This window comes from Schistocerca americana, chromosome 4 (genome assembly GCF_021461395.2).
Source record: "Schistocerca americana isolate TAMUIC-IGC-003095 chromosome 4, iqSchAmer2.1, whole genome shotgun sequence".
NCBI lineage: Eukaryota > Metazoa > Arthropoda > Insecta > Orthoptera > Acrididae > Schistocerca > Schistocerca americana.
The window spans coordinates 717,461,700-717,488,676 of record NC_060122.1 but is presented as its reverse complement, the minus strand read 5'-3'; the positions used below and the strand labels follow the sequence as shown (position 1 = coordinate 717,488,676).

General features: G+C 37.0%; 2 pseudogenes; one reads left to right on the top strand and one right to left on the bottom strand.

The window, feature by feature from the left end:
- Nucleotides 1–3,633: 3,633 nt before the first annotated feature.
- On the top strand, nucleotides 3,634–5,927 carry LOC124613735 (annotated as a pseudogene).
- Nucleotides 5,928–6,407: 480 nt separating this feature from the next.
- Nucleotides 6,408–26,702, bottom strand: LOC124613734 (annotated as a pseudogene).
- Nucleotides 26,703–26,977: the final 275 nt, after the last annotated feature.

Genomic DNA, 26,977 nt, shown 5'->3' with positions numbered 1-26,977 from the left:
GCAACAACTAAGCATAGACACCAATTAAATCACTATGAATCATTTTACTGATTAACATACATACCTTGTTGCTCTTCTTCCAAGTTCCTATGAAGTTTTTCATCACTGATCTGAAAATACTCTTCATATAAATCATAATTAGCGATGATGGCTTCACGCACTTGTACTTCATTTGGATGAAAGCCATAAGCTGCTGCTTCTAGAATTATCTGGTCAATGTTGAGTACTGAAAGCCCAACCATTTTTCCCGTGCGATGGGCATGATAAAGACAATCTAAAAATTGAAAATTAAATTACATATGAACATCAAAATCAATGACAGAAATTTCAAAACACAGGACAGTAAGGAGATTGCCTTTTGAAATATACCAAGTTAGAAGAGATCCACTTTGTGAAGATCCTATACTCAAACAGCTCAGATAACTGCCATCTTTTGACTTTTTTTACAAGATTATTTTTAGCATTACTGCATATTGGTCATTACACTGATTCAGCTACAGCTAGTTAAGCCATCTCAAGTAGTTACAATTTAAAATTTGCCTTCTGATGATGCATCTTGAATATTTAGTGTTGTGTTTTTCTGTGCATGCACTTTATGTAATATGTCAGTCAGCAGTTAGAGTTGAGAGCTAGAACTTCAAGTGTTCGCATAACAAAAAGTCTAGGGGACTGAGGTCTGGGGAATGAACAGGCCAAGAAGTGTGGGATCCCTGAGCAATCCAGATGTCCTGAAATGTCTGCATCAGATGTTTGCGCACATTGTGAGGAAAGTGTGCTGGTGTGCCATCATGCATGAACCATACCTGTATTCATTGCTGCAATAGCACATCCTCTAGCAAAGTAGACAATACTTAATGAGAAAGTCCAGACAATGTACCCCAAATTAACTTTTCAGGTAACCCTAGTAATCTATTGCCAAGTATGCCAGCCTGTATGTTGATGAGAATCAGTGTTGATGCCCTCTTTCCTGAATTGCTTGGAGATTTACATCTGCCCATACATGCTGGTTATGAAAATTCACAGCACCATCTCTTGTGAACCCTGCCTCATTGGTAAATGAAATCTTGGATATGAATTGTGGATCTGTGGCACACTTCTGCAACAGCCACTGACAGAACTACCATCTCCCATGATGACCCTGTGTCCATAGTGCCTGAATGCACTGTAGGTGATGTGGGTAGAGCAACTGTTCATAAAGTACCCCCTCCCCCCAGATAAGAGAGTTAGACATGCCTTCTGCTGCTGCTAATCACTGCACAATGGTCCCAGGTGTATCTTCCACAGGAGGTAGCACATGCTCTTCCATGTCTGGTGCTCAGACTGTGAGGGCCTTCCACTGGCAGTCTCCTGAGAAGCAAGGGTACTTGTGTCCCTCAGATGCTGGAAAAGTCTGTCAAACAGCTTATCAAAGAACACTCTGCACTATGGATATTTTTCAGGTAGAGGGCTTGGGCTCACTGGCTACTTTCATTTGCTAAACCATAGTAGACTATCATATTCACCATTTCACTTGTAGTGTAATAGGCTTCCACTGTTAACAAGTAGTGAAAGAGAGAAAATATAAATGTACTACACCATTTGTAAATACAAACAGCATAATGACAGTACTTTACAATAAGTCGCAAAAACATGACAAAAACTAACATAGCTTACAACACAACTTGAAACACACAATTGACTGCAGACCACCTAATGACAGGTAAAGTACTGTGAGTAAGACATCATAATAACCTGCTGACACTTTGATGGAGTGCCAATGCAATTACAGTGCTAATATCTGCAACTCAGTGTCACACAGCCCTTCCTAAAAATCACATGTCTATCTCAGAAAGTGTGGGTTTCTGGACCAATTTTTATTGGATTTTTTAAATTTTTTTATGAGTACTACCATCTATCTGAGTATTCGACACTTTTTTTTTAACACATTGTGCATGGATACTGATGGAAATCCTAGGGAAACATGGGAGTTAACTGGAGGGAAAGACAGCTAATTAGAAATTTGTATTTGAACCAGAGAGCAAGAATAAGAATAGGAGGTATGATCAGTGAAGAAACTAAACTGGGAAGAGGTGTAAGGCAAGGTTGTTGTTCATCACCAACACTGTTCAATATATATTTGGAGGAAATTATTAGTGAAACTTTTGATGGAAGGAGAGGAGTTTGTATAGATCGGTCGGAGGGTGGAATGTATAAGATTTACAGACAACATGGTTGTGATGGCAGAGAGTGCAACAGACATGGAACAAATGTTAGATGATCTAAACACAAAATTAGAAGAATATGGAATGAAGATTAACAAGAAGAAAACGAAAAGCATGGTAATTGGAGAAAAGGGGAGAAAATGCCGTATGAAAATAGGAGCAGAGGAAATAAAGCAAGTCAATAACTTCAATTAATTGGGAAGTGTAATTATGGGTGATATGTATTGCTCAACAGAAATTAGGAAAAGAATTGCAATGGCAAAAGAAAGATTCAAGAGGAAACAGAAATTACTTTGTGGACCACTAAACAAAGATCTGAGGAAAAGACTTTCCAAATATCTGGAGTGTTGCACTATATGGTGTGGAGACCTGTACATTGAGGAAGGGAGATGAAAGAAAACTGGAGACACTAGAGATGTCGATATGGAGAACAATGGAAAAAGTGAAATGGGAAGACTGAGTAAGGAATGAAGAAGTATTAATAAGAGTTGGAGAAGAAAGAAACATGTTGAAAGCCATCAGAAAGAGAAAACGGAACTGAATTGGACACTGTTTGAGGAGGGACTGTTTGTTGAAGGAAGGAATAGAAGGAATGGTGGAGGGAAAAAGGGGAAGAGGAAAAAGAAGATATTGAATGCTGGACAATATCACAGGAGGCAAATATTCAGAAATGAAAAGACTGGCTATGGACAGACAAAAGTGGAAGAGGCTTAACCCATGATAAGACCTGCCATAAGGCAGAATACCCTTTCTACTACATGGATACTGCTGACAAGGTTGTTACATCCTACAAGAACCTTCAGATCTGGAGCCCGATTACCAGCATCAACATGTGATGAGTGCACTTGGAATTTTTATCAGTGTCTTGATATTTCAAACAAGCTTGAACAGGTAAAAGCTGTAGACAGTGAACTGTATTTTTATTACACAAACTGTTTGTGCAGTGTACTTATTAATAGGAGGCCAATGTAGATCAAGAAACTATTAACATGTTATTATTGAATCAAGGCTAATTTCAGCATTATAAGGCCTGCAGCATAATATAGGTCACAGTATGACAATATAATGAACGGTTAATTAATGTTGCCATTGGGAGAGAGTTAGCACATTTGTAGTAATTTAAAATAATTACATAATTCTGTAAATTTTCTGTTGCTCTAATTGTTGTCTTTCCCTGTTTTACAAATTGGATAATATAGTATCGCAACAAGGATGGAAATTAAACATAATTAATTGGAGAATTCACTCCAAAAGGAGTGAAAAAGTCGACGGAAAGGTAGGAACATTCACGATCCGTCGCACATATGACTGTGCCTACTAACATCTTTGCCAATAGTGATCATAATATCTTTCCCAATCCAATTCCCAAATTCCAGAATTCCCATAAAATATGTAGACATTTGGAAATAAAATTAATTTTAGGGACAGAAATATGTGCATTCAACTGAGTTACGTGAAGAGTGTATTTTGATACAAGGTAGCGCAGCACCACTGAATAGGTTTTGTAGTGGTATCTCCGCCATTACAAACAGAGTAATTCATTTTCAAAAGTAATCATTTATTTTGTTATTTTGTAGAATCATCAAAAAACAAGTACACAAAATAGGCACACAGTTGCCAGTCCATCGCCAGACAGCCAGGCACACAATGTCGCCGGCATGGACATGGCAACAAATGAAAGCAAAACAGAAAATTGTTGGATGTGAGGTCTGTCAGTTATGCAAAACACCGTTTTTTTCTTAGTAACCAAACATTTTTTGGCACCACTGTGCCATCATCAGTGGGTTTTCAGTTTTATTTATTCTTCACATTTGGTGTGCATGAATTTTCTGGATCAGTTGTGTGTTAATTACTACAGGTAGCTTGTCATGTTTTCATGTGGCAAGTACTTCCATACTCCTCATCATGCTGAGGTGTTGTGATGTACACATAACTACAACAAGTATTTTCCACAAATAACGTAGTAAGACACTTTTCACCTCACCAAAACACAAAATTACGAAAACAGAAAATGTTGGTAACAGTGACAATGACCAATTACATTTTTCAATTAACATGGAAACACATGATAGTAGCATTATCACTTGAAATGATTGATGATGATAGTAGATGAGATAGGCCCACAATTTCTAGTTTTTTAGGCTCTAGTTTCTTAAGAAAAATTTTAATTTTTAGAAGTTAATATAATTTTACTTAATTATTAAAATATAAATGTTAACTTATTTATTCTTTAAGGGTCAAGCTTTTAAATTATTTACCTATAATAGACTTATTTTAGAATATAATAGTAGACTTTATAGCAGCTATCTTTAAGATTACAATTAGTTCATTTTTTTTAGAATTTGATTTTATAATTATTTTAGGTATTTTATTAATGGCTTGACAGGAAACCAGATGTCTCTTAACGAATTTTTGAATTTAGCTTTTAAGTCAAAAGGCTTAAAGTTATTGTTAGGATGAGTCGCTCCTATAGGGCTAAACTTTTTATTTTTATATAGTTTTTGTTCATCTTTCTATATTTGCTGATAATGTATTGTTGGAGTGACATGAAGAATAAATAGTCTCTTTATTATTAAATTTTTAATTTACGTTTGTTATCATGATCATAAGTTATGACCATAAGATTATGTTACCTTAGGAATAACAGATTGTTTTTGAGAGCACATATTGACAAAGCAGATTGCAACCTTGATTTTGGATTAAGAAAAATCAGTTTGGCCTTTAAATACTTACATGATCTGACTTCAGACTGGTGTGAGTCAGGTTGGTTTCTACCTTAAGATTATTTATCAACATTAGTATGAAAGGACAATGTGGATAAAATATTTTTCATATTATTGACTGATACTGATTGATTACTATTTTGAGAGATTAATGTGTTTAATTTAGAATTCATTTACGTAGATTTTTTCTACAAGTAGTGTAGATACTTTATGATTTATTTATATTTGTTTTGATTTTTTTTTCTTTTAGTTATTTGTGGCCACCAATTACTAATATATCTAATTATTTGCTTTATTATTTTTCCTCTGTTGCCAATTTAATAATTTCTGAGCAGTTTTGGTGAATTTTTTCTTATTTAATTTGAATATGCCCCTTTTATTAAAGGTTTTTATTTCTTGTATTGTACTAGATTAGGTGTTTATACTGCAATAATTGCTGGCTGATCTTCAAATTCAAATTATTCTCTATTACATTTTGTATGCTCCTTTCCTGAGACTATTTGTATGAGGTAAGATTAGCTTTGATTTTAATATCTTTAGTTAATTTAATTAGTAGTTTTAATATATTTGATCTTATGAGTTATCAAATTTATTGTTGATTTATTGTTATTCCTTTTCCTTTAGCCTTGGCTTACTTTGCTTCTTGCTTACCTGAAAATATTCAAACTCCCTTTCATGTTGCTGAAGGAGAGTCTGAATTAGTTTCAGGATTTAATATTGAATACGGTGCAGGTGGTTTTACTTTTTTTTGGTAGAATATATTAGAATGGTTTTTGTATGTATATTGTTAGCTTTATTTCTTTTGGGAGGTGATTTTTTATTCTTTGATATTTTTTTTGTTAACTTGTTATTGTCTTTTGGGTGTGTTTAAGTCAGAGGGACATTACCACGGTTTTGTTGTGATAAGTTGATATATTTATCTTGACAGAGTTTTTACCTTTACCTCCAATTTTTTTTTATTTTCTTTATTTGTTTGAAGATTTTATTCATTTCATTTATTTAGTAAAATTTTTTAAGGAAAGCTGATAGAAGAGTTAAAGTTCCAGTTTTAGGTGTTCAAAACATACGCTTTCCTTATGGTACTTAACTTATTTTAGTTTTATTCTTTAATTAGTTTAGCCCTTGCATTTGCTACTTGAACATTAATTTGGAAGTAGGTTAAGTAAATGACTGTCAGGTTTTGTTTGAAGATTTTATTCATTTCATTTATTTTGTAAAATTTTTTAAGGAAAGCTGATAGAAGAGTTAAAGTTCCAGTTTTAGGTGTTCAAAACATACGCTTTCCTTATGGTACTTAACTTATTTTAGTTTTATTCTTTAATTAGTTTAGCCCTTGCATTTGCTACTTGAACATTAATTTGGAAGTAGGTTAAGTAAATGACTGTCAGGTTTTCTTTCTGTTATAATATATGGTTCCATTGGCTGTTTACCAATTCACATTAATAAAAATACAACAACTGCTATGAGTCAAAATAAAATTAGATTAATCAATTAGAATTGAAAATTATGCAATAACACCTCCTATTTTACTAGAAATTGATCATAGAACTGCATAAGCAAATAAGAAATATCATTCTGTTTGAATGTGAACTCGTGTTACTAATGAGTTAGCCGGAACAAAGTTATCTGGGTCTCACAGAAGATAAGCGTTCACTAGGGATAATATAATGTATACTAATGTTATTAGTAGAAATGTAATGGAATCCTTGAATGTAAAATATGGGTGTAATGGAATTTTTTTCAACATCCCCATTTAATTCTAATGGATTATTAGACACTGTCTGGTGATGACAAAACAAATGCATTGCATCATAGCTGCAATAATAAATGGTGACAAAAAATGAAATGTGAAGAATTGATTTAAGGTTGTGTTATCAACAGCAAATCCTCCTCATACTCATTAAACTAAGTCTGTGCCTAAATATGGAATTGCTGATAACAGATTAGTAATTACTGTTGCACCTCAGAATGATACTTGACCTCAAGGTAAAATATATCTTATAAATGCAATTGTTATAACTAAGAGTAAAATTACTGTCTCAGTTATTGAGGAATGTATATTTATATAAGATGCATAGTAAATTCCTCATCCTACATGTAAATAAATGCAAATAAAAGACATTATTTTGAAAGTAATAAATTATTGAGTAAGAACCAGTTTGGCTTTCAATCTAAACTATTGACAACCAAAGCAGTTGAATGCCTCCTTAATAGCATATATGAAGGATATGAGAACAAGAAACTCACTTGTGCTACACTGTTAGATTTAACAAAGGCCTTCGACTCAGTCACTCACGAAATAATGATAAAAAAACTAGAACATTATGGTATTGTGGATAAACCATTACAATTTTTTCTGTCATACTTAAGCAGTAGGGTACAATTAGTAAAAACAAACTATCAAAAGTCAACACCCATGAAAGTAAAGAGAGGAATTCCACAAGGCTCAGTGCTTGGACCTTTCCTGTTCATTGTTTACATCAATAACTTCTCAAATTATATGCCATGCAACAATGTGCTGTATGCTGATGATATGACTCTAATAACAGATGGAGAATATATGCAAGATGTCATAGAATACAACAAAGTAGTAACTGAAATGAGCAGTGACTGGTGCAGAACCAACCTTTTATCAATAAACAAATTGAAAACTGAAGAAATTTACTTCACCCTGAAAACAATTGAACAGAATGCAAAAAATGTCAAGTTACTAGATTTACATATAGAACAAAAACTTACATGGGACAGACACACAAATTATCTATGTGGAAATCTTGCTCGAACTCTCTTTCTATTACACAAGCTGAGACACATAATCAGTAAAAATCTGCGGATCTCCACGTACTTTGCATTTTTCCATTCACAACTGCAATACGGGGTACTCCTTTGGGGCAACTCAGTGGGTTCAAGTACATCTTCAAGTGGCAGAATAAAGCAGTCATGTGCATTTTAGGACTAGCACCAAGACAAAGTTGCAAAAATCATTTTAAAGAACTAAAGATAATGACAGTACCTTCTACATACATTTATAATTGTTTAATATGTGCTAAAGAGAACATAAAGAACTTTAATTTAAGATCTGAAGTGCATGTTCATAATACTCGAAACAATAGTAACATAGACCTACCACACACAAGGCTGACATTAACATAAAAGAGCGATAAACGCCTTAGTTTGAAATTTTATAACAAACTCCCAAAGGCTGTGAGCGAACTACCGATGAATAAGTTGAAGCAAACTATAGAAGTGTGGCTCAAATGTACGCCATATTACTCACTTGATGAGTTTCAAAACAGTGACACAAAAGAGATATGCTACATTAAACAAAAAACTGCCATATGAATTATACCTATATGTTTGTGACAGTAATGTACCAACAAAGACTTTTTACATGGATACATAAGATGTACCATAAACATATTTTGATACTATTGTATAATTAACTGTTATGATTTGTTATTATTATTATTACTATTGTGAATGAATAATTGTTGTGTTATAATTGTTAATTTAGCATGCATATCTGCTTGCCCTGCACAGGCACAATTATGTACAATAATAATTATTGTAATTTAAAAAAAATGTATTGAACACACCGACAATGCCAATTGTATGGAAAACATGCTGAAAGGCAAATAAAAATTCTATTCTATTCTTTTCTAGTGTAATGTTTGAATAACACAACCATTGTCTACACCTCAACTGATGTGAAGTACACCACTGAATGCTATTTTGATATAGTGTATAGCTACAAATAATTCAGTTATAGTTTGATTTCCTAAACATAACCCTAATAGAGACCCAAAGTTTTGCCAGAATGAAATATTTGTTGGTGCAGGTTGATCAATTAAAGGTTTAGTAACAATTTTAATTAAAGGGTGTCCTAATCATAAGGGTTTATTCATTAGTAAAATTATCTTATTTTATGAATAGGTCCTTGGTTAATGTTAGTAATTTTAACTACTATTAATACTAAAAATAGATAAATTATTATTATTATCATAATAATAAATGTTGGACTGTAATATAGTTTTCCTAAGATATTGTTATTTCTTGATAATTAATTGTGTTATTAATACTTAGGGCCTTGTAGTTTTTAAAGAAGTCTATACATATTATTACGTCAATGATAATTAATGTAAATACAATGGAGATTGACAGTGTTACAATAAAGATTATAGTAATTGATTTCAGCTGAAATATTTCATTGATGCAATTCTTGTAATGTAAACAAATAAAACTAATATACTCTTAGAAATATTACAAATAAAAAGAAATGATAATCAATAACTTTCTATTATTGTTCCTGTTTATAAACCAATAAGGAAGATTTGCATAGTAATAAAAAATATTATTGATATTGGATGTCTTAATTTAGTAAAATTATTATTTATTGCATTTGATAGTGATATAATCATTATTTCAAACGTTTCAGGAGTTAGTTGATTAAAATATTGTAGTGCTTCGAGAATTTCCACTTAAATTATAGAACCACTGCACAATGTATATTGTTAATCGATGAATAAAAAGAGATTGATTGAATGATTGCACGACTAAAATCAGTCATGAGCAAAAAGTGAACATGGCAGTCGAATGGGGGCCGACAAGTACCTACTGTATGATCCATAGTGTTTCCGTGTTTGTTTAGAGAAGAGCCTGTGCTATTCTTTGCTGGTTTTGTGACTGTGATGATTGTTAAGGACAAATGAAGAAATGATATTAGACTTTTAAGTAATTCATGTGTTGGACTTGCTACAAGCAAGATATGTTCATAATACTGTGTGCTTCCTTAAACCAATTGATTTATAAATGGTAATTAAACATGTTTCTAAAGCTCGAAGTAAGAGTGAAATATGAGAACATGAAGATATTTATATGTGAACTGCAAGAATGTTATTCCGCATAGTTAACTCCACCACTAATTGGTGAAAACATAAAGTTTGTATATGTTCTGCACATATTCTATTGTCAAAAAAGTGTTAGAGGATGGTGACCACTGAAAAGGACTCAATAAAACAGGAAATTTTAGGAGAAATTCAAGAAGAAGATATGATGTGTCGCCCTAGCAACCAGATATAACCAGACAAGAGAACTGTTTTGTGTGATTGGATTAATTCCAAAAATGAAATGGAAAATTTTTTGGATGCAACAAGGGGGAAGCCATAAGGAAGTAATAACGTTAAAAGAATGGAAAGAAGACCTCGATGTATTAGACTAAGAAGAGATACAAAGAGAATAATTCAACTAAAAGATCCGGTGGAAGAAGTATACAGCTCTCAGACATAGCACAGCGACACCGACGTGGAAACAACATTCGATGCCACTGGCACCAGTCGTGGTCCACTAGTGCTGACCTGCTTCCAAAGCTGCTTACCAATGCTGACGTCGACACCAATGTTTGAAACTGCCGGCTTGCTGTTCACTGGTGCTGACCTGCCATCACATCCGTTTACCTGTGCTGAGAGAATTCTACACCAGGTGAGTGCAAAATAGAACTTTAGCACCTTCTCAAGAAGTGATACAAACAGCAGAGTGATTTTTGTTGGTGTGGTTATTATACTTACGAGTTAATTCATTAAATGATAACTAGATCTAAAACTAACTTGAATATGGATAATACAGAGAGCATTGGGGAAACTTCAGAACCAGCCATGGCTATGAAAGTAAGCAAGGAAGTGATAGACTGGTCTGAATTAGTAAATTTAATCAAAGCCCAAAGTACAGATTCAGCGGCTTTAAGAAAGGAATTAACTGCTCAAAACACTTCTTTAAGAAATGAACTAAGTGCAACTTTAAATGCCAAACTAGAAGCCCAATGCTTACAGTTAAATGAAACTGTTCGGTGTCTTAAATTAGATTCAGTGAATACTCAATTAAATAATAAATCGGATGTTCAGAATGAAACTTTAGGATTGTTAAGTGTCAAGGTAGATGAACGAAGTAAGGAATTTAGCAATTTATGTGAAGGCATGGGAAATTTGAAGACTGAATTTCACACTTTAACTATTAAAGTACAAATTTTAAAGAGAACTTGAAAGGTGGATTAATGAGTTCTTTAAGCAGTCACTTAATCAACTGTTCACTGACTTTAATCAAAGATAGAATGATCGACTTCAGGATTTGACAAAGAAGTTAGCATTTGATACCGAGATAAATGTAATAATGTAGAATCTGAACTTAGTGAGAACTTAGGATCATTTCAGAGAGTATGTAATGTTACATTTGATGCTGTAAAGCAGAGACTGCATACTTTGAAAGAAAGTGTTCAAAAGCAGGATAAGTTAATACCAATAGTCCAATTGCAAATTGCAGGAGTTAACACTTGAGTAGATAACATGGAAAGAAACTTTAAAGAGAAACTAGCAACATCAAAATTAACAGATATAAGTAGTCTGGAGGAACAGGTAGAGGAAATAATTGAATGAAAAGTTGCCGCGAGAGTAATTTCCAAGAACATATCTCCTGAACATATCTTCTGAACTCAAGGATACCAAGAAAGGTATGGATGAATTATGGAAAGAATTCAAACTTATTCAGGACAAAGTAGACAAGAGAATAACTTCAACTAATGTGGTGTTACCTAGTGAAGAGGTGATTATTTTTCAATGGGAAAAATGTTTAAAGAAATGTAAAGAGGAGTATTGGTCTCCACTTGCTCAAGTGAAGTTAATATCAGATCCATGGGATCTGGGCAGGGTACATCTAATCCCTGAGGGACATTAATGCTCTGTGTAAACGGCAGAAGTTATGACCGTTGGATCCTGAGTTGTTTTCGGTGTTTTTCCTGTAGTAAAATTTTCCTGCACTGAATTCCCATCAAATGTTAAACTATTCTGTAATCCATTCCTGAAATCTTAAATTATCCTATAATGTTAGTACTTAGATGACTGGACAAGACTATAAGATAAAGACTGGTTTAAGAGAATCACAGATAAACAGTGATCTCTACATGAAATAAATGGAATAAGAATATTATGTCTGTGTAAAATATAATATAACGTGACAAACTGAACAACTGTTATACTGCAGTGTATAATTTTCTATTTTGTATAAAATGTTTTATACCTTTCGTGAGATGTGATGTAGATGTATCGATTTTGAAAGGGGTGGGCAGTGTAGGTAAAAGCATGATTTACACTAACAGATAAATCATGACTAACACAAAACACACAGCACACCTTTCAAACAACCCTCGCAAACAAGTGTGCCTGATTCTTCACGATTTGCAGTTTCCATAGGGTTGCTAACATTTTCTTTGGGGACCTCAAAGGTGAAGGTGGGAAAGTCAATCCTGTAGGAGATGATTTAACACCATACATCCTAAGGCTTCTCACTCAAGTACCGGTGAGGTAGGGATCCTGGGGAAGGAGGGTGGGAAGGGTTTCCTGTCTTTGGGGCTGTCTTCTTTCGATTCCTTGATCATAGCAACCACATCTACCTTTTTTCCTTTCTTACTTCTCATTTGAGTACCTTTCTATTTTTCCCTCTATCCATATTCATCTACTTCTATCACAGAAGTCCTTCCCAGTCTCCGTGGTTTCCAATAACCTGCAACTTATCTTCAGATAAGAGGGCTGAAGAATCAGACTACATGAAAACACTTCCACATACACACAAAGAAATATGAATACACAAACAATGAAGTTACAGATTAAAAGTATGTAGGGGAAAAAGAAATATATACATCAGGAAAGATGCACACATTGTTTTTTTTAAATGACGGTTCTATGCCATTCCTTTTTATGCACACATTGTTTTTCAAGTGACAATTCTCCATAATTCCTTTTTTGTGTCTTATCTTGTATATACATACATGTATAGAGAGGTACATACACAGGATGGTCCATTGATAGTGACCGGGCCAAATATCTCACGAAATAAGATTCAAACAGAAAAATTGAAAAGAACAAAACTCGTCTAGCTTGAAGGGGGAAACCAGATGGATCTATGGTTGGCCCACTAGATGGCACTGCCATAGGTCAAACAGATACGAACTGCATCTTTTTGAAATAGGAACCCCCATTTCTTATTACATATTCATGTAATACGTAAAGAAATATGAACGTTTTAGTTGGGCCACTTTTTTTGCTTTTTGATAGATGGCGCTGTAATAGTCACAGATGTATAAGTACATGGTATAGTGTAACATTCTGCCAATGTGGACGGTATTTGTTTTGTGATACATTTACCAATTGCAGAAAAGGTCAATATCGTGCTCATGTATGGCTATTGTGATCAAAATGCCCAATGGGCGTGCACTAAGTACGTTGCTCAGTATCCTGGATGGCATCATCAAAGTGTCAGGACCATTCGCAGGATAGATATGTTATTTAAGGAAACAAGAAGTGTTCAGCCACATGTGAAATGTCAACCACGACCTGCAACAAATGATCATGCCCAAGTAGGTGTTTTAGCTGCTGTCATGGCTAATCTCCACATCTGTAGCAGACAAATAGTGCAACAATTGGGAATCTCAAAAACGTCAGTGTTGAGAACGCTACATCAACATCAATTGCACCCTTACCATATTTCTATGCATCAGGAATTGCATGGTGACAACTTTGAATGTCGTGTACTGTTCTGTCACTGGGCACAAGAGAAATTATGGGACGATGACAGATTTTTTGCATGCGTTCTATTTAGCGATGAAGCATCATTCATCAACAGTGGCAACGTAAACTGGCATAATATGCACTATTGGGCAACAGAAAATCCACAATGGCTGTGACAAGTGGAACATCAGTGACCTTGGTGGGTTAATGTATGGGGCAGCATTATGGGAGGAAGGATAATTGGCGTCTATTTTATCGATAGCAATCTAAATGGTGCAATGTATGCAGATTTCCTATGTAATGTTCTACCGATGTTACTACAAGATGTTTCACTGCATGACAGAATGGCGATGTACTTCCAACATGAGGGATGTCTGGCACAAAGCTCACGTGAGGTTGAAGCAGTATTGAAGAGCATATTTCATGACAGGTGGACTGGTCGTTGAAGCACCATACCATGGCCCGCACGTTCAATGGATCTGTTGTCCCCGGATTTCATGCTGTGGGAAAAGTTGAAGGATATTTGCTATCATGATCTACTAACAATGCCTGACAACATGCGTCAGTGCATTGTCAATGCATGTGTGAACATTATGGAAGGCGAACTACTTGCTGTTGAGAGGAATGTCGTTACACGTATTGCCAAATGCATTGAGGTTGACATACATCATTTTGAGCATTTATTGCATTAATGTGGTGTTTCAGGTAATCATGCTGTAACAGCATGCGTTCTCATAAATGATAAGTTCACAAAGGTACATGTATCACACTGGAACAACCAAAATAAAACGTCAAATGTACCTACGTTCTGTAATTTAATTTAAAAAACCTACCTGTTACCAACTGTTTGTCTAAAATTGTGAGCCATATGTTTGTGACTGTTACAGCACCATCTGTCACAAAATGAATAAAGTGGTCCAACTAAAACATACATATTTCTTTACTTACTACATGAATATGTAATAAAAAATGGGGGTTCCTGTTTTACAAAATGCAGTTGATATCCGTTTGACCTATGCCAGCGCCATCTAGTGGGCCCGCCATAGCGCCATCTGGTTTCCTCCTTCAAGCTAGACAAGTTTTGTTCTTTGTAGTCTTTTTGTTTGATGCTTATTTTGTGAGATATTTGGCCCGGTCACAATCTATGGCCCACCCTGTATAAAGAAAGAACGGTAGCAATCAACTCAAGCCCAGAAAGAGACAGGAGCAGGAGAGCTTGTGGAATTATTGTAAAACAATGATATGCAAAGTTGGAGTTAATCATGATAATACACTCCTGGAAATGGAAAAAAGAACACATTGACACCGGTGTGTCAGACCCACCATACTTGCTCCAGACACTGCGAGAGGGCTGTACAAGCAATGATCACATGCACGGCACGGCGGTCACACCAGGAACCGCGGTGTTGGCCGTCGAATGGCGCTAGCTGCGCAGCATTTGTGCACCGCCGCCGTCAGTGTCAGCCAGTTTGCCGTGGCATACGGAGCTCCATCGCAGTCTTTAACACTGGTAGCATGCCGTGACAGCGTGGACGTGAACCGTATGTGCAGTTGACGGACTTTGAGCGAGGGCGTATAGTGGGCATGCGGGAAGCCGGGTGGACGTACCGCCGAATTGCTCAACACGTGGGGCGCGAGGTCTCCACAGTACATCGATGTAGTCGCCAGTGGTCGGTGGAAGGTGCACGTGCCCGTCGACCTGGGACCGGACCGCAGCGACGCACGGATGCACACCAAGACCGTAGGATCCTACGCAGTGCCGTAGGTGACCGCACCGCCACTTCCCAGCAAATTAGGGACACTGTTGCTCCTGGGGTATCGGCGAGGACCATTCGCAACCGTCTCCATGAAGCTGGGCTATGGTCCTGCACACTGTTAGGCCGTCTTCTGCTCACGCCCCAACATCGTGCATCCCGCCTCCAGTGGTGTCGCGACAGGCGTGAATGGAGGGACGAATGGAGACGTGTCATCTTCAGCGATGAGAGTCGCTTCTGCCTTGGTGCCAACGATGGTCGTATGCGTGTTTGGCGCCGTGCAGGTGAGCGCCACAATCAGGACTGCATACGACCGAGGCACACAGAGCCAACACCCGGCATCATGGTGTGGGGAGCGATCTCCTACACTGGCCATACACCACTGGTGATCGTCGAGGGGACACTGAATAGTGCACGGTACATCCAAACCATCATCGAACCCATCGTTCTACCATTCCTAGACCGGCAAGGGAACTTGCTGTTCCAACAGGACAATGCACGCCCGCATGTATCCCGTGCCACCCAACGTGCTCTAGAAGGTGTAAGTCAACTATCCTGGCCAGCAAGATCTCCGGATCTGTCCCCCATTGAGCATGTTTGGGACTGGATGAAGCGTCGTCTCACGCGGTCTGCACGTCCAGCACGAACGCTGGTCCAACTGAGGTGCCAGGTGGAAATGGCATGGCAAGCCGTTCCACAGAACTACATCCAGCATCTCTACGATCGTCTCCATGGGAGAATAGCAGCCTGCATTGCTGCGAAAGGTGGATATACACTGTACTAGTGCCGACATTGTGCATGCTCTGTTGCCTGTGTCTATGTGCCTGTGGTTCTGTCAGTGTGATCATGTGATGTATCTGACCCCAGGAATGTGTCAATAAAGTTTCCCCTACCTGGGACAATGAATTCACGGTGTTTTTATTTCAATTTCCAGGAGTGTAATTTAAGAAAAGTCAGGGTAGCAAACATGCTGATGAAGTGGTGAGTCAAAGAGTAGTGGGGCTTGATCATTATGTGTAGACATAGTATCTACCAAGAGTTTAATAATATGTGTAGACACAGTACCTACTAAGATTATAGAAGTTGAGAAGTGGAAGAGGTCTCTAGGGTATTACAGGAGGTACTACGAAGTGAGAGTGAAGTGTAAAATAGATTTTATTTTTACCAGGAAATATTTAATTATAGTGTACATAAAGATATACGCTACGGCAGTGAACCATGAGGTCTACTCATAAAGGAGAAAGGGGATGTACCCAGCATTTGCTAAGGATATAGGGCAGGCATACCTACTTAGATTTAGGATGACCTGTGGCCTGATGAGTAGGGATGTTTTATAAAGGATGGAAGGAGGAAGTGCATTCATAGGGTCAACCCACATGTAAGGTATAGGTACGGATCCTTGGGGACAAGGACAGTATCATGACAGAAGTCATACATTTAATAGGCATTATTCTGGTAAGTTTGAATTCTATGTATAACTAGCCTTATTAGGTTTTATATGAGTTTACAAGTGTTGAAGAGAACACCTTGTTGCCCAGAGTTCCTTCAGACTACAAACTACTATAAAAAATGTTACTAGTATGTACTAAGGAAAGAATAGTACAAAGAATTAGGATAAAGAATAAAGTACTCACGTGTCATCAACACCTGGAGCTTACAATTGGAAACCAAGGTTTTAGTCTTAACAATTCCTAGATGTAAGAAAACGAACTACAACATTGATTGAAATGTTCACATTTTATAATTAAAGTAAAATGAAAAAAATAAGAAATTGCTAAATAATAAGAAAATGGGTATTCACAGTTATTAAAAGAATGAGGTATACTGTTGAAATATGAATTCTTATTATGTATGTTATAAATGTACATGTGTTGTTGTTGTTGTGGTCTTCAGTCCTGAGACTGGTTTGATGCAGCTCTCCATGCTACTCTATCCTGTGCAAGCTTCTTCATCTCCCAGTACCTACTGCAACCTACATCCTTCTGAATCTGCTTAGTGTACTGATCTCTTGGTCTCCCTCTACGATTTTTACCCTCCATGCTGCCCTCCAATGCTAAATTTGTGATCCCTTAATGCCTCAAAACATGTCCTACCAACCGATCCCTTCTTCTAGTCAATTTGTGCCACAAACTTCTCTTCTCCCCAATCCTATTCAATACCTCCTCATTAGTTACGTGATCTACCCACCTTATCTTCAGCATTCTTCTGTAGCACCACATTTCGAAAGCTTCTATTCTCTTCTTGTCCAAACTGGTTATTGTCCATGTTTCACTTCCATACATGGCTACACTCCATACAAATACTTTCAGAAACGACTTCCTGACACTTAAATCTATACTCGATGTTAACAAATTTCTCTTCTTCAGAAATGCTTTCCTTGCCATTGACAGTCTACATTTTATATCCTCTCTACTTCGACCATCATCAGTTATATTACTCCCTAAATAGCAAAACTCCTTTACTACTTTAAGTGTCTCATTTCCTAATCTAATCCCCTCAGCATCACCCGATTCAATTTGACTACATTCCATTATCCTCATTTTGCTTTTGTTGATGTTCATCTTATATCCTCCTTTCAAGACACTGTCCATTCCGTTCAACTGCTCTTACAAGTCCTTTGCTGTCTCTGACAGAATTACAATGTCATCGGCGAACGTCAAAGTTTTTACTTCTTCTCCATGAATTTTAACACCTACTCCGAATTTTTCTTTTGTTTCCTTTACCGCTTGCTCAATATACAGATTGAATAACATCGGGGAGAGGCTACAACCCTGTCTCCCTCCTTTCCCAACCACTGCTTCTCTTTCATGCCCCTCGCCTCTTATAACTGCCATCTGGTATCTGTACAAATTGTAAATAGCCTTTCGCTCCCTGTATTTTACCCCTGCCACCTTCAGAATTTGAAAGAGAGTATTCCAGTTAACATTGTCAAGAGCTTTCTCTAAGTCTACAAATGCTAGAAACGTAGGTTTGCCTTTTCTTAATCTTTCTTCTAAGATAAGTCGTAAGGTTAGTATTGCCTCACGTGTTCCAACATTTCTACGGAATCCAAACTGATCTTCCCCGAGGTCTGCTTCTACAAGTTTTTCCATTCGTCTGTAAAGAATTCGCGTTAGTATTTTGCAGCTGTGACTTATTAAACTGATAGTTCGCTAATTTTCACATCTGTAAACACCTGCTTTCTTTGGGATTGGAATTATTATATTCTTCTTGAAGTCTGTGGGTATTTCGCCTGTCTCATACATCTTGCTCACCAGATGGTAGAGTTTTGTCATGACTGGCTCTCCCAAGGCCATCAGTAGTTCTAATGGAATGTTGTCTACTCCCGGGGGCCTTGTTTCGACTCAGGTCTTTCAGTGCTCTGTCAAACTCTTCACGCAGTATCATATCTCCCATTTCATCTTCATCTACATCCTCTTCCATTTCCATAATATTGTCCTCAAGTACGTTGCCCTTGTATAAACCCTCTATATACTCCTTCCACCTTTCTGCCTTCCCTTCTTTGCTTAGAACTGGGTTTCCATCTGAGCTCTTGATATTCATACAAGTGGTTCTCTTTTCTCCAAAGGTCTCTTTAATTTTCCTGTAGGCAGTATCTATCTTACCCCTAGTGATACAAGCCTCTACATCCTTACATTTGCCCTCTAGCCATCCCTGCTTAGCCATTTTGCACTTCCTGTCGATCTCATTTTTGAGACGTTTGTATCCCTTTTTCCCTGCTTCATTTACTGCATTTTTATATTTTCTCCTTTCATCAATTAAATTCAATATTCTGCTGCCTTTGCTACTTCATCCCTCAGAGCTACCCATTCTTTCTCTACTGTATTTCTTTCCCCCATTCCTGTCAATTGTTCCCTTATGCTCTCCCTGAAACTCTCTACAACCTCTGGTTCTTTCAGTTTATCCAGGTCCCATCTCCTTAAATTCCCGCCTTTTTGCAGTTTCTTCAGTTTCAATCTGGAGTTCATAACCAATAGATTGTGGTCAGAATCCACATCTGCCCCTGGAAATGTCTTACAATTTAAAACCTGGTTCCTAAATCTCTGTCTTACCATTATGTAATCTATCTGATACCTTTTAGTATCTCCAGGATTCTTCCAGGTATACAACCTTCTTTCATGATTCTTGAACCAAGTGTTAGCTATGATTAAGTCATGTTCTGTGCAAAATTCTACAAGGCAGCTTCCTCTTTCATTTCTTCCCCCCCAATCCATATTCACCTACTATATTTCCTTCTCTCCCTTTTCCTACTCTCGAATTCCAGTCACCAATGACAATTCAATTTTCGTCTCCCTTCACTACCTGAATAATTTCTTTTATCTCGTCATACATTTCATCAATTTCTTCATCATCTGCAGAGCTAGTTGGCATATAAACTTGTACTATTGTAGTAGGCATGGGCTTTGTGTCTATCTTGGCCACAATAATGCGTTAACTATGCTGTTTGTAGTAGCTAACCCGCACTCCTATTTTTTTATTCGTTATTAAACCTACTCCTGCATTACCCCTATTTGATTTTGTATGTATAACCCTGTAATCACCTGACCAAAAGTCTTGTTCCTCCTGCCACCGAACTTCACTAATTCCCACTATATCTAACTTTAGCCTATCCATTTCCCTTTTTAAATTTTCTAACCTACCTGCGCGATTAAGGGATCTGACATTCCACACTCCGATCGATAGAATGCCAGTTTTCTTTCTCCTGATAACGACGTCCTCTTGAGTAGTCCCCACCCGGAGATCCGAATGGGGGACTATTTTACCTCTGGAATATTTTACCCAAGAGGACGCCATCAGCATTTAATCATACAGTAAAGCTGCATGTCCTCGGGAGAAATTACGGCTGTAGTTTCCCCTTGCTTTCAGCCGTTCGCAGTACCAGCACAGCAAGGCCGTTTTGGTTAATGTTACAAGGCCACGATCTGAGGCGCAGGATATGTAGTGCTTCGAGAATTTCCTTGTAAATTCTAGAACCACTTGGCCTCCCTCTGTCTCAAGCCCACAATATTTTAAATACCAATGTGAGACAGATGAATCCAACCTACTGCACATTGCATGTTTGTGTGTGCAGGTCTAAAATCAGTCATGAGCAAAAAATGGACACAGCGACCGAATGGCGGCCAACAAGTACCTGTTGTATATTCCATAGAATTTCAGTGCATGTGTAGAGAAGAACCTGTGCTATTCTTTGATGGTTTAGTGACTGTAATGATTGTTAAGGGCAAATGAAGAAATGAGATTAGACTTTAAGTAATTCATGTGTTGCACTTGCTAGAAGCAAGATATGTTCATAAATTGCATGGTTGATAAACCAACCCTATATTAAATGTATTTAATCAAGTCTAATGTGAGATGAATCAGTTGACTTGCAAACTTTCAAATATTTATGTGAGAAATGGTGAATTTTTTCTTTGTGGAAGCTGAAATACACCAAGACTAAACTAAAAGAATTCTGCGATTATCCACTTATTTCATGAGTACAGAGAGAGAGAGACAGAGAGAGAGAGAGAGAGTCCGATAAATTCCCTTAACCAGCTTTATTCTTTGGAGATGAAGTTTTTGGAGATCGAAATGGCCAACTATCCAGAGAAGGAGATAGGCTGTGCATACCAAGTAAGTCAACTGATGTGAGAGAGGTGTGAAGGTGACAAACCAGCTCCACATCACTTCTTGTCATGTAAAACGTTAGAATATCAGTTTTGTGGCCGAGGATGTGAAAATTACCCAGCCCTGAAGTTTTAAATGTGGGATCTGAACTTATTTCTGGCTTAAAAGAGTAGCATTTTTTTTTTTCAACTGTTAAAACTGATGTTCATATTCTCTATTTTTAGTTATTTATTTGTTTATTTTGCTAGCGTTAACACGCTTACTCCAAAACTTAACTGTTTATCGATGGTTTCATTGAGACTGCAATACATTGTTCTTCTTTATTTATGTAAATTATTATTTTCCTTATTGAATTTGAGTGTGATTATTTTTCCCGGTTATTATTTTAGTTTTGTCAGATTGTGAGGCTCTCCCTATTTTAGTTTCAACAATTTGGTCTCATTATTATGATTTCTTTAATTCTTCTGGTCTATCTTTGTGTAAAAATATTTATTTCCGACTGTTTTGATTCCCCTTTGTTTATTAAATAATTGTTGATAGTTTCTTCATTCTTTCATGTTTCTGTCTACTTTTATTTTTATGACTTGTGTTTATTCATGTGCTGATTTGAACACAATAAGATATTACTTTGGTGTTTATTATTTTTCTTTTAATTTTACTGAATTTTGGATTTGTTCTTTAATAATTACTGTAGAGGTTCAGTTTATTTAATTTGATAACATTCTAATTTTTTCAATTTTATGGTTTTGATTTCAATAATTATGCTTTACTGTTGTTATGCAAGATTGATCCTTTTCCCTTTTTTCGCAGCCCTTCCAATAAACACAAGTTTATCTTAAAAAGTATGCTATTGGTCCTATTTTTTGTCAGTACTTCTATCTCTGAAGGTATTCAACACTTTTTTTTGAGCTCCCTGTACATGGATACCACTGACAAGTGTGTTGTAAATAGAAAACAAATAAAATAAAATAATATATACATGAAAGACTTTTAAAAGGATGATACAATTTGTCATTAGAAATGTTCTATTGCGTGTACAAATTTTTAGGCTATCAGACTTCTTCTCTTACATTTCAATCAAAGATGCAGGCAGTGGATTTCAAGTACACCAGTGCGTGTCATGATTAAGAAAATCCTCCTTGCTTGGTTTCACTTCACTTGAATAAAAAATACTTAACACTGGTATCATTATTATTATTTTTTTTTTAAATTACGAAACATGTATGATACAAAAAGCTTGTAGCCAGTTATCCTCCGCACAGCACTTGTTAACGAAACGTCTACATACAAGAGAGAGACAAACAAAATTGTTGTTGTTTTTGTGGTCTTCAGTCCTGAGACTGGTTTGATGCAGCTTTCCATGTTACTCTACCCTTTGCAAGCTTCTTCATCTCCCAGTACCTACTGCAACCTACATCCTTCTGAATCTGCTCAGTGTACTCATCTCTTGGTCTCCCTCTACAATTTTTACCCTCCACGCTGCCCTCCAATACTAAATTGGTGATCCCTTGATGCCTTAGAACATGTCCTACCAACCGATCCCTTCTTCTAGTCAAGTTGTGCCACAAACTTCTCTTCTCCCCAATCCTATTCAATACCTCCTCATTAGTTATGTGATCTACCCATCTAATCTACAGCATTCTTCTGTAGCACCACATTTTGAAAACTTCTATTCTCTTCTTGTCCAAACTATTTATCGTTCATGTTACACTTCCATAAATGACTACACTCCATACAAATACTTTCACAAATAATTTCCTGACTCTTAAATCTATACTTGATGTTAACAAATTTCTCTTCTTCAGAAACACTTTCCTTGCCATTGCCAGTCAACATTTTATATCCTCTCTACTTTGACCATCATCAGTTTTTTGCTCCCCAAATAGCAAAACTCCTTTACTACTTTAAGTGTCTCATTTCCTAATGTAATTCCCTCAGCATCACCCAACTTAATTCGACTACATTCCATTATCCTCATTTTGCTTTTGTTGATGTTCATCTTATATCCTCCTTTCAAGACACTATCCATTCCGTTCAATTGCTCTCCCAAGTTCTTTGCTGTCTCTGACAGAATTACAATGTCATCGGCAAACCTCAACTTTTTATTACTTCTCCATGGATTTTAATACCTACTCCGAATTTTTCTTTTGCTTCCTTCACGGCTCGCTCAATATAAAGATTGAATAACAACGGGGAAAGGCTACAACCCTGTCTCACTCCCTTCCCAACCACTGCTTCCCTTTCATGTCCCTCAACACTTATAACTGTCATCTGGTTTCTGTACAAATTGTAAATAGCTATCGCTCCCTGTATTTTACCCCTGCCACCTTCAGAATTTGAAAGAGAGTATTCCAGTCAACACTGTCAAAAGCTTTCTCTAAGTCTACACATGCTACAAACATAGGTTCGCCTTTCCTCAACCTATTTTCTAAGATAAATCATAGCATCAGTATTGTCTCACGTGTTCCAGTGTTTCTATGAATCCAGACTGATCTTCCCCGAGATCGGCTTCTACTAGTTTTTCCATTTGTCTGTAAAGAATTCACATTAGTATTTTGAAGCTGTGGCTTATTAAACTGATAGTTCGGTAATTTTCACATCTGTCAACGCCTGCTTTCTTTGGGATTGGAATTATTATATTCTTCTTGAAGTCTGAGGGTAGTTCGCCTGTCTCATACATCTTGCTCACCAGATGGTGGAGTTTTGTCAGGACTGGCTCTTCCAAGGCCGTCAGTAGTTCTAATGGAATGTTGTCTACTCCCGGGGGCCTTGTTTCGACTCAGGTCTTTCAGTGCTCTGTCAAACTCTTCACGCAGTATCATATCTCCCATTTCATCTACATCCTTTTCCATTTCCATAATATTGTCCTCAAGTACATTGCCCTTGTATAGACCCTCTATATACTCCTTCCACCTTTCTGCTGTCCCTTCTTTGCTTAGAACTGGGTTTCCATCTGAGCTCTTGATATTCATGCAAGTGGTTCTCTTTTCTCCAAAGGTCTCTTTAATTTCCCTGCAGGCAGTATCTACCTTACCCCTCATGACATAAGCCTCTACATCCTTAGATTTGTCCTCTAGCCATCCCTGCTTAGCCATTTTGCTGTTCCTGTTAATCTCATTTTTGAGACGTTTGTATTTCTTTTTGCCTGCTTCATATACTGCATTTTTATATTTTCTCCGTTCATCAATTAAATTCAATATTTCTTCTTTTGCCCAAGGAGGTCTACTAGACCGTCTTTTTACCTACTTGATCCTCTGCTGCCTTCACTACTTCATCCCGCAGAGCTACCCATTCTTCTTCTATTGTATTTCTTTCCCCCATTCCTGTCAATTGTTCCCTTATGCTCTCCCTGAAACTCTGTATAACCTCTGGTTTAGTCAGTTTATCCAGGTCCCATCTCCTTAAATTCCCACCTTTTTACAGTTTCTTCAGTTTTAATCTGCAGTTCAAAACCAATAGGTTGTGGTCAGAGTCCACATCTGACCCTGGAAATGTCTTACAATTTAAAACCTGGTTCCTAAATCTCTGTCTTACCATTATATAATCTATCTGAAACCTTCCAGTATTTCCAGAGTTCTTCCATGTATACAGCCTTCTTTTATGGTTCTTGAACCAAGTGTTACCTATGACTAATTTGTGCTCTGTGCAAAATTCTACCAGGCGGCTTCCTCTTTCATTTCTTAGCCCCAATCCATATTCACCTACTACATTTCCTTTCTTCCCTTTTCCTACAACTGAATTACCTTCACCCATCACTATTAAATTTTCGTCTCCTTCACTGTTCTCTTGATATTCATGCAAGTGGTTCTCTTTTCTCCAAAGGTTTCTTTAATTTTCCTGCAGGCAGTATCTACCTTACCCCTCATGACATAAGCCTCTACATCCTTACATTTGTCCTCTAGCCATCCCTGCTTAGCCATTTTGCAGTTCCTGTTAATCTCATTTTTGAGACGTTTGTATTTCTTTTTGCCTGCTTCATATACTGCATTTTTATATTTTCTCCATTCATCAATTAAATTCAATATTTCTTCTTTTGCCCAAGGAGGTCTACTAGCCCGTCTTTTTACCTACTTGATCCTCTGCTGCCTTCACTACTTCATCCCTCAGAGCTACCCATTCTTCTTCTATTGTATTTCTTTCCCCCATTCCTGTCAATTGTTCCCTTATGCTCTCCCTGAAACTCTGTATAACCTCTGGTTTAGTCAGTTTATCCAGGTCCCATCTCCTTAAATTCCCACCTTTTTGCAGTTTCTTCAGTTTTAATCTGCAGTTCATAGCCAATAGGTTGTGGTCAGAGTCCACATCTGCCCCTGGAAATGTCTTACAATTTAAAACCTGGTTCCTAAATCTCTGTCTTACCATTATATAATCTATCTGAAACCTTCCAGTATTTCCAGAGTTCTTCCATGTATACAGCCTTCTTTTATGGTTCTTGAACCAAGTGTTACCTATGACTAATTTGTGCTCTGTGCAAAATTCTACCAGGCGGCTTCCTCTTTCATTTCTTAGCCCCAATCCATATTCACCTACTACATTTCCTTTCTTCCCTTTTCCTACAACCGAATTACCTTCACCCATCACTATTAAATTTTCGTCTCCTTCACTATTTGAATAATTTCTTTGATTTCATCATACATTTCTTCAATTTCTTCATCATCTGTAGAGCTAGGTGGCATATAAACTTGTACTACTGTAGTAGACGTGGGCTTCATGTCTATCTTGGCCACAATTATGTGTTCACTATGCTGTTTGTAGTAGCTTACCCGCACTCCTATTTTTTCATTCATTATTAAACCTACCCCTGCATTATCCCTATTTGATTTTGTATTTATGATCCTGTATTCGCCTGACCAAAAGTCTTGTTCCTCCTGCCACTGAACTTCACTAATTCCCACTATATCTAACTTTAACCTATCCATTTCCGTTTTTAAATTTTCTAATCTACCTGCCTGATTAAGGGATCTGACATTCCATGCTCCGATCCGTAGAATGCCAGTTTTCTTTCTTCTGATAACAACGTCCTCTTGAGTAGCCCCCACCTGGAGATCTGAATGGGAGACTATTTTACCTCTGGAATATTTTGCCCAAGAGGATGCCATCATCATTTAACCATACAGTAAAGCTCTATGACCTCAGGAAGAATTATGTACAAAAAATTAATGTTTTTTCATTTGTTTGATCCTTACTGCACATTCATAATTAACATCTTTGCCAATGCTTATGGTCAATCAGTGTTTCATTTTTTGTTTTTAATAAATTTTAGCTTGATGATATCCTGGGGGTTTTTCATCATGTACCTTCACATTTGTCCCCACACTGTATTTTGACATGGTATGGAGACGTACAGTGTTTTCTGCTTGTTCATGTTTACAATTGCCAATAGGGGTTGATGCCCTTTGTTTGATTCTCTTTTATTTAATGGAATACATATGTCAGGTTATCCTATGTAATTAGAGTTGAATGGTTGTATATATATATAATATGAATGTCAATTGGATATTTGAATTTTACGTGCTGACAATAATGTTCAGTTTACTTCATCCTCACTGCCAGGTTTTGTGCTTGTGCACTGACAGATTTGGCAGCAAAGAACTAGTCGCCAACAGTCAATATGTCAGCTGCTGCCATCACATGTGTGTGCACTCGTTTTCTTAGTGTTGATTTCACACTGAGTGTCACACTTTGACCTGAGCGTCACATACTGAAGAATTGCTGTGGTGTCTGTCTTCATTCTTGGTGCAGAGAGTGTGTGCTTATTGTTCAAAATCCAATACTGTGGCAGAAGATCTCCATTTTTACAGCCTGGATATCATTATTACCCATTGCACTCACATTTTCAGTGGAGAGAACCCCAACCAACACCATCCGTCAGTGAGGTAAGTACTGGCTCGAACAACTGTAGTTCACTTGCTAATGTGTCATGGGTTGTGAGTCATGATACTCAGAAATTATTTTGTTGCACATGCTTGTTTGTATCATCCCCCTTGACCATCCACATGCTGAAAGACAAGTACAGCCATCCAAAACATAGTATAAATTGCTTGTCTTTAAAGTTCATTTCTTCATGTGGAGTTTGGTTTCCTATGAAAATTCATAGAAGTATTGAGTTACAACAATATACATAACATGATAGCTTATAC